General features: G+C 34.9%; 1 pseudogene across 1 annotated transcript; it reads right to left on the reverse strand.

The window, feature by feature from the left end:
• Nucleotides 1–4,995: 4,995 nt before the first annotated feature.
• On the reverse strand, nt 4,996–7,855 carry LOC143558532 (protein trichome birefringence-like 25 pseudogene; annotated as a pseudogene). The gene is made up of 2 exons (XR_013139756.1): nt 7,765–7,855; nt 4,996–6,458 (listed from the first exon to the last, which is right to left on the reverse strand). The product of XR_013139756.1 is annotated as a protein trichome birefringence-like 25 pseudogene (transcript).
• Nucleotides 7,856–9,473: the final 1,618 nt, after the last annotated feature.

Below are 9,473 nucleotides of genomic sequence, written 5' to 3' on the forward strand. Positions count from 1 at the left end.
GAATATTTGGTGAATTTAATGCTCGGTTTTGGCAAAAAATGGTGAAAAATAGTTAAATATCATGAAAAATTCTGGAAAATTCCAGATAAGCTTTTTATAACATGTATAAGGCACACACAAAATTTTAGGTCCGTTGGAGAAGTCTAAGTAGGCTTTTCGGTTAAACGAGTTCTAGGGTTTTCTAGCTCGGTTTTAGTGAAAATGGCATGTAAAAAGAGATTTTGGTTCTGGAAAAATTACAGGGGACTATGGGGATGGCAGGGGTCATCCAGGAAAATTTGGGATTTTTCGAAGATCGTTTGGTATTTACGACATATTTAGTGTTTAAATGGTGCTTAAAAATAGATAAATAAATTTTAAATATAAAAATTAATTCTGGAAATATTTTTATAAAATTCTCCACTGTCAAAGAGTGATTTTTGCAAAATTTCAAGATCCGAGACTAAACGGATAATTATTTGTGCTAAAAAGAAAATAAAAACAAACTTTTAAAGCTTAAAACGCGTAAACCGGTAAAGTTCGCCTAAACGAACTGACTGGTGTATAAAAACCCTAAAAATGAACTATTTTCATATAATTGAGTTAAACAAGTAAAAATGAATCATCCGAAAATAATTCGGATGATTTGAGTAATTTTACCCGATTTAACAGTTTCCGGTGCACTAAATACGGAAACGGGTCCCGCGGCCAATCGGGGCGTCTAAACCGAGCTCTAATTTCACATCTTTAATTAAATTATCAGTCAACCACTATTTTCGGGTCATGTGTGACCAAACTCATTTTTGAAACGTAAAAACGGGTAACCGTGCTAGGCACGCAAAACGGGGAAAACAAACTATTAGTAATTTTGACTAGTGAACTCTAAACGATATCACAATCTGAGTCCGGAGAAGTGTTTCTGGGTTAACATTGCCCCCGGAGCGGGTACAGTACTGGGTTAACAGTGTCCCCAGATGTACCGGTTAACACGGTTAAAGTTATGTTAATAATGATTGTATAGTAACGAACTTAGGGATCGTATTACAGATCCGGATTAATAGCCGGTGTATTGTGATACCTACTTGTTGCGATAAGGTGAGTTTCACGAGCCCCTTTTCTGAATTGTTTTTAAATATTTTCCCGGGGCGGAAAGCATGTTACTATTGAAATGTTTAAGTACATACTGAACGCATGGATTGGCGTGTATTTATAAATATTTGATTGTACGGGAATCGTACGGAATGGGTACAGTACTGGGTTAACAGTGTCCCCAGATGTCCCTAGAAGTGTTTCTGGGTTAACATTGCCCCCGGAATGGGTACTGCACTGGGTTAACAGTGTCCCCAGATGTCCCTAGAAGTGTTTCTGGGTTAACATTGCCCCCGAAATGGGTACTGTACTGGGTTAACAGTGTCCCCAGATGTCCCTAGAAGTGTTTCTGGGTTAACATTGCCCCCGGAACGGGTACAGTACTGGGTTAACAGAGGTTTCACTTGTGGGCTCAGCATAATTACATCGCTAATATATGATTATTATAATGATTTGTCACAGTTGTTTAAATTAGTGAAACTCACCAACTATTCGTTGTTGACCCGATTTCTTTACATGCTTTCTAGGTACTCCCAAACTGGAATAAGTGCTACATGCTTGACGATGCGTGCTTTTGTGGAAGCTTATGATCTTTTTGTATTAAATATGTTAATGTATTGTTGGTAAAACTTATGTGTTAACGCCTAGATGGTAACTGAACTCGGAACAATGTAATATGATGTAAATTAATGTAGTGGTGTTTTCTTTATAAGCAATGCTGTTGATATCAGACGTGTCTGTTGCATCCCGTTTACGTTTCCGCTGCGGTTACGGGGTGTTACACCAATGTTAAGTAATAAGGTGGGAAAAATGCTAAAATGCAAGTTCCTTTGGGACAAAGATACTAAAACGGGTTTTTAACGAGTGTCCGGGTTGTCAATTCGGGTCTTGACAAATGGTTAAACCCAAAGTCAACTTTCCAACATATTAATTGTTATGAGATAACTCATTAAAATATACTAACACTTAGCCAAGTATGTAGATCTATTGTTTAGAACTAACAACGCACGTTAAGCGAGTGTTCGGTTTTGTCGGTCCAAACTATGTGATGAGATCAAGTTGGATCCAACAATTCCAAGTACTTAAGAAAATAATTAAAATCAATTTGTAAACTATTTTTAAAGAAATATACAAGTCTTGATAGCTAAAAACACACTTGTGTGTCTTAAGCGAGTAAAAGTCGGTATAGTTCGGTTTGGTTCGGTCTCCATCTCACAAATAGTTCATAGATGGTTTCTACATGCCCAAATATCATAGAACTTGTATATTGGTTTATAAATGAAGAAAACTTAAATTTTACAACTAAAAAGTTAACTACAAGTCTTTTAAGCAAAAGTTTCGGTTTAGTTCGGTTTCCATCTCCCAACGAGTTCATAGATGGATTCCATATGCTTAATATCAAAGAACTTGTAAAAATGATTTTTGAAACTCAAATCTAGAAATAAACATGTTTAAACAACTATTTTAACAAAACTAGTAAACAAAAGTTCGGTTTTCGGTTTGGACTAGTTTCGGTTAAACCGAGGTTAGTCTTATACAAACCCACACCATGGAACTTGTAAATAAGATGAACAAACTAAAAGGGTTAGAAGTTAGTCATAAGTGATATGTATAATAAGTTATGTGTGTGTATATATATATATCAAGAACACGAAGTCCTCCATGAAGCCTTGCCTTATGACATTCGAAACTTAACCAACCGGAGTCGGTGAAGTAACAAATAAAGGAAACAAGGGGTGTGTATTATATATATGTTGTACCACCATATTCAAGTGTTAGTAATATTAGATGAACAAGTTAAAATAAAAGACTATAGTTAGTTGACCTTAAGAAATCAAAATAACAAAATGTTGAAGATGAATACTTGGATTTGAGAGAGATTTGGAGAAGATGAACAACCAAAATAGTGTATGGAGCCTTGCTTTTATAATGGTAAGAGTATGGTTCATACAAATAGGGTAAAGATGCATGTGATGGTTGAAATGGTCAAACAAGTTTTTGACAATAATAGTCCTCAAAGTTTGGTTTAAGTCATTTTAAGGAGTTTTAAGGACCAAAAAGAATGTTTTCAAGACCCAACAAGTGTAAAACAATATTGTAACATAAAATCCATCATTTTGATTATATCATAAGCTTTGGTTTACAAAATGAGTCGGTTTACATGATAAACGAATACAAACGAGACCCGAAATTGTCGAATGTCACAATTAACATTTTAGTTTAATACTTAATTAATTAGGTTGCATGGTTTATTTTGTTTTTCAGGTTATATAGCAAAATGCTTTTGATTTTGGACGGAAATTTTTTAGGTTCATACTGGGATAATACGATTTAAATTTTTTCATAACTTTGCTAATATAGACAAGTTTGTGTAACTATTAACTTTTTATTTGACAATGTTACTCTATAATATTTTGTTTAGTCCATCCTAATGTTAATATATGGTTGTCTATTTATAAAAATTTTTGACTGTCTATATTAATTTTGTTATTTATCTATTTTCAACCCGTGTGTAACATGGGTACTATCGTAGTGCTTTATATATAGTATAGATAATCAGCCATCACCGAACAGAACTACAGATGGGGCCAAGACCAAAACCATTATCAAACATCAAAATAAGGGTTATTTAGGTAAATGAAGTTTAAGAAAAATATAATGATGATATCCTATAATTACTAACCATGATTTTTAATAAGCTCTTAACAAATGAGATCATAGAATGTGTATATTAAAAATAAAAGTAACGTAATATACTTTTATCTTATTTGTTATACATTTCCACGGCACTAGGCCTAACACCTTTTTAATGATGAACTCATTTTGATGTTTAGCGATTGAAGTTTGCAACCAGATGTAGTATATGATGAAGATTCAGTGTCCTTAACGCAGGCTGCCACATAATAAGTTTTTGACAAGTAGGCATAACATGCCATTAGCAAGAAGTTAACGGAGTTAGTAGTCCGTTAGTTAACGGGTCCTGCTGTTGTCGTTGCAGCCGCCCTTCTTAGCTTAAACTTTATCTTCAAACAGGTCGGTTAATCTAATTTAATATATATCCTATGTTTATTTATTGAATAAGTACCTTGATTGATTTTAGATCTAGAACTATAATTAAATTAGAATGACATTCACATGACAACATACATATACATATACATGACACTTACATAGGATACCCATTTGTGTCATACCCAATACGTGTACAAATAGGTTAATGGGCTCACACCGTTCCGGTTATAAACCTGTTTTGAAGGAAATATGTTATCGAATTGATTCGGTTCGGATTATAAACCGGTTTTGGGGAACAAAAAAATGTGTGTTTTTTCCAAATCTGGTCGGTTCTTAAACGGGGTAGACTTTCCAAAGTTCAAACTGGTATACAAACTGCCCGGTCTGGGTCGGGCTTGAAATAGGTTTGGGTTTGGTATCGGGGATCACCCTAGTAGGCTAGAAAATATATGCTATTAATGTTTAAACCCAATTATCCAATTCATTTAAGCTCATTTTTATAACATTTTTTTTTGCACAAACCCTTTTACTTAAACGCATTTTTTTTCTTGCTTTCAGTCCAAAAAATTTATAACGATTCTCAGGAACGGACTTGATTTAGGATTTATGTTGCATATAAATCCTACTTTTCCTTGGGTTAATAAAACAAATAAACAACATTCTTATAAGTGAAATTCTACAAGTAAAAACATAAGTAAAGCCAATAAAAAACTATGTTATAGAAATTGACAATATGCAGTAACACCAAAAACTTGATTTTGGATCCTTAAGCTTTGGTACTTGGGTTTAAGAAACAGTTTGATGATCATAACAATCTGGTAGTGACCATCATCCAATCTAATTATTTCGGTTGTTTAAAGTTACCTTCTTAGCCATCAATCTCGGTTGGCATAAAAAGTGTACGTATTCAGGGCGCGTTTTCTGCAAAAGTTATTTAAAGTATTATTCGTACTTGTGTACGCAGAAGGACCCCTTTCCTGAAAAGAAGCAAGGCTCCGCTCAGCATCATTACACAGGTAGACCGAAACAGATGATGCTTAGAAGCGAATTCGACATGTTTTCCCTTGTTAAATGCTTTCGTTTTGGCTTGTATTTTGCAAGTGCGTTTCACTAAATCCGACTCTTTAATTGAATAAATTTCGATAACCTTTTCGTTGAATGCTTTTCTTTTGTATATTATTAGGGATGTATGATTAAGCAGTGATCATCATGCATACAGTTTATATAACTATTCATACCAAAAGGATTATATCCATAGTCGAGTGCTATGCGCCTTAAACTTCGGTAACACTGAGGATATTGTTGTTTTAAACAAAACATAAATTACACGACCGAAAGTCGACCAAGAAAGCGAAATAAAAATCTTAAATCTTTCTTATTCTGTAACGAGTATATGAATGAGTAAATCATTCCATGAGTCAATCGGGCCGGGCAAGCACCAATGGAAACAATCGTTTTGAACTTGAGCGTTCGGATCTTTCCCTTCGAACGGATGGAACGAACGGTAGGGCCCAGGGTGACCATCTGGCCTCAACAAAGCCAAACGGGTCGTATCAAACAGCTTCAAAGTCGACCTGTTTGTATCCCCGACCGCTTTCTTGAATTCTTCCAGTTCAATATCTCTCATTATTGTATCAATATCTCGCAATTCAATCTCACCGTCTTCGAACGGAACCGTCCTGTTACAATACCCGCCCGTGTTCCACTCACCGTTCTCGAAATGGTCAGGTGTTGTGGTCTGGAACAAGGTGTAAACCTTGTGGTCCGACTTTGCGATGAAGTTGAGAGTTGTCTGTAAAGCTCGACGGTATGCGTAATAAAACCCGACCTCCGTTACATTCTCTAGTTTGCAGTTATGACGCCCGACAATCGTGTTGTTCTCATAGTATACCGCTGTTTTCAAGAACCATTTCCCGGCTGCGACCTTCACATAGTCAAATGTACCAAACTCGTTGACCCATTCGGAGCCCGGCTCGTCAAGATGGAGACGAACCGCACCCGAAGCGTGCCCGTCATTGTCTTCAAATATTCTGGCTTCGGTTAGAACCATCTTCTGCTTCGGTATTCTTCGTCGTGATACACCTCTACCGGTCGTTCCACTTGAGTAAGAATGCATAGCAATGACTGCACATGATTGCGTGAGATTGAGTCACCGATGAAGGCCATGGACTTGTTGGTCATGAAACGAAGAAATTTTGAGGCTTCGAATCTGTGTAATGTGCAGTCTCGAGGCGTCCACCGCCAGTATATGTAACTGGAATTGGGGCGGCCGTTTTTCATGCAGTTCTGGTGATGTTCTATTGTGGCACGGGTGGTGTTGGTGTATGGTGGACCTGTAGGATCCTTAACCCATTGTCCGGTGAAAATATCACAGCTCCCTACCCATGGACAAAACTTTAATACGTTTGTCTTGTGGAAAAAGTAGACGTAAAAACGTTCAACCACGTCTCAAAATTGCATCATTTTAATGTTTTGGAAACAAAGTGTGACCAGGGTTGGGTCATGGGGACAGTTGAACCCATATGTCTTTTTTTTTTAGGATGGTTAAGCCTAAACCGGGCCACGTCCATGTCAGTTCACGCATGGTCTCTCATAGGGCTGTTCAAAAAGCTCGCGGCTCGCTTGAATAAAACTAACTAAAAAACATGATTTGAAACAATCTGAGCTGAGTTGAATCATTTTTGTAACCGAGCCAAACTTGTCCCAAGCTCGGCCCGGGTCATGGCTCAGTCCGTTCAACTTCAAAATCAAGCTCGAGGCTTGCCTTGTTTAATTTCGAGCTCGAGCTCGAGCTTGAACCCACCCTGGCTCGACTCGTGAACAGCCCTAGTCCCTCAGGTGTTCAACTTTCTACATTTTCAATTTCAAGTATGTGACCAGAACAATGTTTGGGAAGGAATTAGGATTTTCATATTTCATTCCATTTATAAAGTTACAACCCAAACAAAATTACCCTCTCCCAAATTAGAGGTGCTCATGAAACCGAAAAAACACGTCGAAACTGAAATAATTAAATCCAAAAACAAACTGATGGTTTTGCTTGCAATAAGAACCGAACTGAATTTATGGATTTTTATTTTCTTATTTTGAATGTTAAGTAATTTATAAAAATATAATAAGTCATATATAAATTAATTATTTATTAACACATATTTGGGCTCATTGTTGTTTTTGGCCCAAAGTTTCAAGGCCTAATGACAAAACCGAAAAATCCAATACCGAACAGTTGTTAACAACTTAAGACCGAAATTCCAGTTTTTAATTTGGTTATAGTTCAAAACCGACCCAAACCAACACATGCACACCCCTACCCAAATTCCAACCATTATTTCTGGAGTTAAAACTTTTCAATACATGGTCTTTCATTTTTGTGAGGCTATTTTTGTAATGTTTGAAATCTATGACTAAAGCTAAATCCATCTAATCAATAGTAATATTGATTTCTATCTAGATGTTTTGTAAACTTGATTATTAAAGGATGACATAACCTTTTAATCAAGTAAATGATAAATGAATACGCCATTTTCTAACAAAAATAAATAAATAAAAGAAAGAGTAATAATAAGTAATAAAATAATAGTATTTTGTTCGTTTGCCTGCCACCTTATTGTAATCGTTTTATAGTAAATTATATAAAATAATAGTCAATGATAAAAAAAAAGTAATAAATGAAGGTAGACATACTGATAGGAGTTAGAGGTTGAGCAACGGGGAGTGTGACATTAGCAGCTGCAGCCGGAGGTGACCGAATCGGAATATTTTTATTATTATTATTCGGTTAAAAAATGGAGTTGTTGAAAAGTATAGGCGATAAGCAAAGCCCATGAGAATCAAAGAGACAATGATCTTAACAAACAGATTCCTTGTAATTGGCATGTCTGAACTCATGATCAGATGCTTCGATTGGAGAAGAACACAAAAACTGAAACTAGGATTTGGTTTTTAGTTTTAGGAGTATGTTGTGTTGTGTTGTGTTGTGTTGTGTTGTGTTGTGTGTGGGACATGTGTCATGTGGTTGGATTTTAGTGTTGGTGGGGTCGGTGTATAATACAAACATATGGGGACCAATTCCATTTATCACTCTATCCAACTTTTCACTCATAATATATATTTTTCTTAACCGCATTTAGAAATATTTTCAATTTTTTAATGGTTAAATAGAGGTCTTCAATCAAGAAATATTTTTCTTGATTTATAAATATAGGTTTCTCATACATTTTGATTCGAAATTACGGGTATGGGCTTTATTAAACCCAGATAGTCTTTAAATGGGTTATAACATCTCATTTATTTATGAAATTTTTTCATAATCAAACAATAATTTTTTACGGATCATGGGTCTCACCAAACTCGGATAACCCTTAAACGGGTTATAACATCTCATTTATTTGTGAGTTAACCCCTTAATCATCAAATAATAATTTTCACGGGTTATGGGTCTTACCAAACTCTAATAACCATCGAATGGGTTATAAGATCTTATTTATTGGTAAACACTTTCATCATCAAACCCTAATTTAATTTATCTCATTTACATGTTTTCCGTTGTTGGTCTATCATCTCCATCGCATGTTAACTTCCGATACTACCCACCATCATCATCTACATCAACGTTCCCCTTTTCATTTGACAAATATTTGTGTTCATGTTTGTTCATTTAAAAAAATCAACATGCTCATGTTCGTTTATGTTTGTTCGTTAAAAATCTAAAAAACGTACACATCTCAATTGAAAATGCTCAAACGCTAAAAAATATAATAGCAAACTAACATATATGTATTAAATTAAAACAAAACTGGTATAAAATAAAATAAATCATCATAAAATAACAATCAATCAATCAATCAATCAATCATACCCAGTAAAATCCCACCGACAGCAGAGCTTAACTAATCCCTCGTAACACGGAAGAATCAAACTAGTGGTTAATATATATGTGAGCGATGTTAGCTATTCATACTAATTTTGACATTTTAAGTATTAACTCAACTATAAACACTATTAAGAAGGAATCATATCATCATAGAAAAGCTCTTAACTCAGGTTTCAAATCGAGACTATATAGATTTCAAACCTCAACAAACACCCTCTACCAATTTACAACTGTAACAATATGTTATCATTTATTATTATTATTATTATTATTATTATTATTATTATTCATTTCTCATGAAAAATATTTATGATTTATGGGGTACTATTTGTGAAATGACTAAGCCGTAAAGCTGAAGATAACAACATAAATATAAAAAAAAATAGCTTACTTCAATGTGTAAAAGACAAATACAAGGAGATAAAATCACATATGGGGCTTGAAATGATTTCATATTCAACACACGCGGCATTCTTTATTTTTAAACAACATTAAAATAGTTGTATTACAACAAATTGTA

Source organism: Bidens hawaiensis, unplaced genomic scaffold (genome assembly GCF_021521415.1).
Source record: "Bidens hawaiensis isolate Kalapana, Puna unplaced genomic scaffold, B.hawaiensis_p1.1 tig00019553_1, whole genome shotgun sequence".
In the NCBI taxonomy this organism is placed as follows: domain Eukaryota; kingdom Viridiplantae; phylum Streptophyta; class Magnoliopsida; order Asterales; family Asteraceae; genus Bidens; species Bidens hawaiensis.